Source organism: Marmota flaviventris, chromosome 6 (genome assembly GCF_047511675.1).
Source record: "Marmota flaviventris isolate mMarFla1 chromosome 6, mMarFla1.hap1, whole genome shotgun sequence".
NCBI classification, from domain to species: domain Eukaryota; kingdom Metazoa; phylum Chordata; class Mammalia; order Rodentia; family Sciuridae; genus Marmota; species Marmota flaviventris.
Genome location: NC_092503.1, coordinates 47373192 through 47379501, shown reverse-complemented (window position 1 = coordinate 47379501; position 6310 = coordinate 47373192). Strand labels below are relative to the sequence as shown.

Here is a 6310-nt window from a genome sequence, read left to right as displayed (position 1 = left end):
CCAGAATACCACAAGCAAGTTGGTCATACATGGTTAGACCACATAAGTGAATAAAAATGTCTATATATATATATATATATATATATATATATATATATATATATATATATATATTGCTTTGCTCATGTCAAGTTCTGCTATTTCCTGACATCCTTGGATGCTTAAATAGTTTACAAAACCACCTTACATGGTAAAGAGAAAAGGAGGGGAAAGTGAACTCGCTATAATTTTGTTAATTTGTCTATAATTCTAAAGGGTAAAGTTCTGAAAAAGGAATTTCATGAAAGAAAAACAGGTACCTACAAAATATAGTCAAGAGGGACTCAGTAGCCAATAACATATTTTAAGAAAATATAGAAGAAATAAGCTCCAAGATTCCAAACATAAAAAATGACACAAAGAGGGAAATGCTAATTTCCCTGATGTGAATAGTGCAGGGTGTATGCATGTGTGGAAATATCACACTCTACCCCATCAATATGTAGAATTATTATAAGTTAAGGAAAAAGTTAAAAACACGAAAAAAGACCTAACATGGAGCAGGAAACAGAGAAGGAGAGGCAGAAATAACCCAAATCATCACTGTCATGGAATCAGAACAAACACAGCTCTTCAAGAGATAAAGGAATTTAGAGTCTTTGATTTTATCTTTATTAACTTTAATGTTTCATAGAGACAAAAATGAAAGTTGGACAAAGTTGTTAGCATACATAGAGTGTTTAAAAGTAAAGAAAGCTGAAATGATTTTATGGTGAATGACACTATTGTTGACTTAATTTTTAATGACTAATTGAGTTTGAAAACAAGATGATTTATTTTTTCAGGTACCATCTGGACACAGCAGATACTAAGCTTGATTTATTTTGAGGGGCATCGTAACAGAACTGAAGACATCAAAACAATAGATAGAGCTCCCTTCTTTGAATACAATACTCATAATTTGGACTTTATCAAAATGCCATCCCCTTGAATCTTCACTTCCCACATCCCATATTATTTAGCTCCAAAAGGTCTGAAGAACAAAAAAGCTAAAGTATGTCATACAGCTTAAATCTCTCTCTCTCTCTCTCTCTCTCTCTCTCTCTCTCTCTTGCACAAACAAAATAACCTGCTTTAAGTAGATTCCCCAACCTCACTAAACCACAGTTTTCCAAATGTTACAATCATTGTATGTTTAGGATATTGCCTTCCACAATAAAAATATACAAAAGTCCTAAAAACTATACCTGTAACAAGCAATTGTGGATATAATTTGCAATTTATTCTATAGCATATAACAAAAATTCTTTCACACTGGCCATGAATGCCATTCTTTTTTATGGTTTCATAGAATTTATTGTGTGGCTTTGCAATAATTAATGTGTATTTGATGGACAGGTAAGTTGCAGCCAATGGATGTCTTGTGTTGTAATAAACATTCCTATAAAGGCTTGCAATTTAATTCTCATGCCATGTTTCAATTAATGTGAAGTTTACAAATTAAAATGTCTTATATTTTAAGTGTTGACAGGGATTATCTAACTGTTTTTATGATATATGAATTATACTTCATCAAATACCATGTAGGAATGCCTCTGTCCTCACATGCTTACTAATAATGGGAATTATCAAATTTGTCTAATATGCTAAGTAAGAAAGTAATCTCATTTTTGAGTGATTTAATCTTTCAATTTTAATAAGATTATCCTTTTATATATTTTTATAGGCCTTTAAATAACCTTTTTATTCTTTGCCCGTATTTCTTTAGATTTCTTATTTACTGTTTGTGGAATATTTACTTGGGGCAAAGTCTTCCCCTTTAAAAAGAAAAGACTTTTCTGAAAAATGGTTTAAAACTTTTAACCTTATGTAACCCAACTCTTAATACTTCTTTCCTGACTTCTGGTTCTGGTGATTTACTAAGAAAACACAATACCCACAACAAAGATTATGTAAATACCCTCCAGCTTTTTCCTAGCTAACATTATTTTTAACCTTTTTTTTGGAGGGGGGGGGGATATGGGATTGAACTCAGGGTCACTCAACCACTGAGCCACATCCCCAGCCCTATTTTGTATTTTATTTCGAGACAGGGTTTTGCTCTTTCATTTCATTTCTGTGGTTATATATTTTCAGCACCTCTCTCTTTTTTTTTTTTTTTTGAATTTTTTAATATTTATTTTTTTAGTTTTTGGCGGACACAACATCTTTGTTTGTATGTGGTGCTGAGGATCGAACCCTGGCAGCATGCATGTCAGGCGAGCGCGCTACCGCTTGAGCCACATCCCCAGCCCCTCACCACCTCTCTTTTTGAGGCTGGCTCTGAACTTGTGATCCTCCTGTCTCAGCCTCCCAAGTAGCTGGGACTATAGGCTTGTGTCACCAAGCCTGGCTATATTAAAACCTTCTTAGGATTATAAATTAAATCTTATACTGCTTATTATATATGAATATTGCATTATACTTGTCCCAAGAGTCACTAATTGACACAGAATAGTTTTTTTAAAATTTTCTGTGTCAATTAGTAAGGAAAAGTTTTCTATCAACTTTTTACAATATAGTGTAGTTCCACAACGCTTGTCAAATGTGGATTTTAATTTAAGAGACATTTGTTCTGGGAAAACAGACATTGCAAAATACCAATATTCTTCGAGCTTCATTCTATGGCTCTATTTTATCAGGTCTACTTTAATACCATCAATATGTACCTTTTATTATTCTTTTTACCCACTTGTAGATATTTAACATAGAAAAAAGTATAACTTTTTAATAATCTTGTCAATTTACTCCAATTTTGTGGTTATATATTTGCATTCATGCTGCAATGATAAAAATTTTATATTCTCCTATTTTTAGATTTTCGGGATATAAGGAGTTTTCTATTTTACTGGGTTTTCACCCTCTGAAGAACTAGCTTTTTTCCTGGATGTATACTTTCATTTTAATATTTGTCTCATTTTAGTATATATCTTTCCATCTTCTTTAATTAAATGTTCAGTTTACCTATTTCCAGCATTTATTTTTGTCAATATTAACATTTTAAAAAGGATATCACTTTTAGTATAACTATGGATATGATTTTGTTAATGTTTAAAACTCTGTTATTTCAGTTTTACTTTTATAATTGGTTTCAGCTCTTTTGAGATTTTTTTTAGTTTGAAAGTGTTTGTATAGTTTTCTATCATGGGCAATGGTGTTTACATATTCTAATTTTTGAAATTTATTTAAAAGTTAATTGTCAATTGCATGATCAGTTTTCAAACATGTAATATGTTTCATACATGAGAAAAGGAGATAAACTTTCTGTGTTGGATACTTATACAAATTTTAAAAACTAAATGAAATAAAATTTTAATAATCAATTTTATAAATTTATTTTTGCTTTTATTGTTATGTTAAAGACAGTTCTCTGTAAGTGTTCTACTATGATTGTGGCTAAATCAAAATATTTACAGATTTACTGGAACTTATCCATTGAAGTTTTTCTATTATGAGCATCAGTGGACAAAAGTTCTTTTTCTGTTGGTCTTTGAAAACAAATTATGAGACATCCTGTTAAATCATTTGACCTACAATTTTACTTAATTTCATTTTGTTCCTTATTCTCTAATTCTCTGGGACTTTGCCACATGTTTGTTCTTGACTTGAAATGCCAATTCCATTGCTGCATAATATAACTTCTGAAAGTAGTTCTATCAGATCTGTACTTTCTCTTCATAGAAAAATTAGAATATTCCAGAATTTGCATATCACTACATGCTTTTATTCGTGTTCTTGAGAATGGCCTTTGGGCACATATGCAGGAATTCTCCTAGAATATATATCCAAGTAGGGAACTGCAAAGCCAAAAGTACAAGGATTTTCAGTTCTATGGGATGGGGCTATATTTTCTGAAGAAAGCAGGTGTATCAGTTCCTGCTAAATTGCTAATGGACGTGTTTTGACTTCCTCCTAGTAATGATACATATCAGAATTTTAAATTGTTTCAATGTGTTATTTATGAAGAGATATGTTAAAGTGATCTTAACCTACATGTCCATACTCAGTAATGAGATTAAGCCTGTTTTGAAAGGTTATTGACAATAATTATTGTGTATTCTGTGAAAGGCCTTTTTTTGGTTCAACATTTCATTAGTGGTATTTTCATATTAATTTTTTTATACAGTTTCTGTCCTATAAGTAAAAGAATTTATTTCAACACTTTTTGTAATAGAGAAAAATGGGGAGAACACCTAATTTTCCATGACTAGAAGAATGGATTAAGATGATTATGATTCATTCAGCTAATGAATATGATGCAACTGTTAAAATCTTGAAATAATATGCTGGAATTGTTAATATTATTTATAATTCTTCCTGCAGATTCTTTATATCTACAGAAATCCTAAAGATGTTTTGGTTTCCTATTTTCATTATTCAAATTGGGTGGCTATATTAAAGAATTCTGAAACTTTTGAGAATTTTATGAAAATGTTTCTAGATGGACAAGGTAACTATGAGTTTATTTATCAAGGAACTTAGGGAAGATATTTAGAGAGATGGAAAAGGGCAATTGTACAATGGATGCTCTTGAGTAGTTACTATGACACATCAACTTAGTCTGCCACCCAGTGGCCTTTCCTTCCTTGCCAGGACCGTGTGGGTCTTGTCAAGTTTTCAAAGGCATGTTGTTTAGGAAACATTTTGACCAGTCCATAAAAGGCTTACAAATATTCTATCAATTTAAACTAGCTACAAATATAATTAAAACAATACATTCCAGAATCGCTAATGATCAGGGTGTTTGTGTACTCTCTCCTGGACCTGTGGGAAGCCTTCTAGGGCCATGGTGGAGTTTATCACTCCACTACTGATGAGGATTGAAAGTTGCAAGGGACTTGTAGTGAGAAGTGTCAGGATCTCACTCATTTAAAGATTATATTCAGGTTCTGTCTCATTGTAAACAGGTAGCTTTGCTATCCAGAAATCTTAGAGAATAAGAAGAAATGGACATGTGTTTTCTGGTGGATATAGGAAAGTGGAGGAACTTGCTTTAAAGAAATCTGATTTAAACTTAGACCCAGGGGCATTCTCATTTTTTTATTGCTGCCTTCCTACATCCATAAAGTCGCTTTTCATGGTCACTTCTCTATGAAAACCATGATTGTTCCCCTAAGCAGTAATCATTTCAAAACTGTAATATAGTTGTTCAGTGGTTGGGCCTTTATTTTTGTTTTTGTGACTATAAGGAGGAAAAGACAGAATACTTTGCTATTCAATAAGTGCAACATCTCCACCTTGTTACTAATTATTTTTTTATTTTTATTTTTTTTTACTAATTATTTTTTGCACAGTGGTGGGAAGTTGTTGGTTTGATCACATAAGAGGCTGGTATGAACACAGACATGACTTCAATATTCAGTTCATGAGCTATGAAGATATGAAAAAGGTAATAAGAAGTATTTTTAAAAATTCTATTTTTTAAACCTTTTTTTCTCCTGGTTTCAGGAAAACTCATTCTCCTAGTCATTTTCATACATATTTCATAGGCTTTTGGAGGGCGAGTGGGGGTTCTAATTTCCTGCTTATCCATTAATTATTCCTGGTTTTCCTCAAGGGTGCCTTCTCACTACACACAGTCACCATGGTTATCATGTAACAACTGTAGCATTAAAGGCAACCTCAAATATCTAGGATACCAATCTTGTAAATCATTTTTATTAATATTAATTACGTATTAACGGCTTTTGTTATCTGATTTCTATATGACAATATAACATGCACTGATCATATTCAATCTCCCTTCTTCCACTCTCTTACCTCCCCTTCGCCCTGGACCCTTCATAGGTCCTAGTATTCACGATTCTACTTTCAGTCATTATTTGTTGTTGTTCTCACGTGTGCCTCTTGTGCTACTTGTCTTTCTATGTCTGGCTTATTTTATTCAACATGATCTCCTCCAGTTCATGAATTTTGCTGGAAGATTTCATTTTTTATATCTGAATAATAGTCCAGTTGTGTGTGTGTGTGTGCACCATATTTTCTTTATGTGTTCATCTTTGATAGACACCTAGGCTGAATCCTTATCTATTGTGAATAGTGATACAATAAACATGGGCATGTGAGTTGTCTCTTGTATGGTGACCCTGTTTCTTTTTGATACATACCCAGGAATGTAACAGTTGGATTATACAGTAGTTCTGTTTTTAGTTTTTTTTTTTCTTTTTGAGGATACACCATACACCAAACATTTTCCATGGTTGTTACACTTAAGAAAGTTCATCAAGGAACACCATGACACTGGGGAAAGAAGCCACTTCAAAGACAGGATAATTCTTGCTATAGATGAGGG

General features: G+C 32.4%; 1 long non-coding RNA gene across 1 annotated transcript; it reads left to right on the top strand.

Annotated features, from left to right (window-relative positions):
• The first annotated feature begins 1004 nt into the window (after positions 1-1004).
• LOC139706215 (uncharacterized) lies at positions 1005-5409 on the top strand. Its single transcript, XR_011707850.1, has 3 exons — positions 1005-1033; positions 4342-4468; positions 5313-5409. It is a non-coding gene; the product is annotated as an uncharacterized lncRNA (long non-coding RNA).
• Positions 5410-6310: the final 901 nt, after the last annotated feature.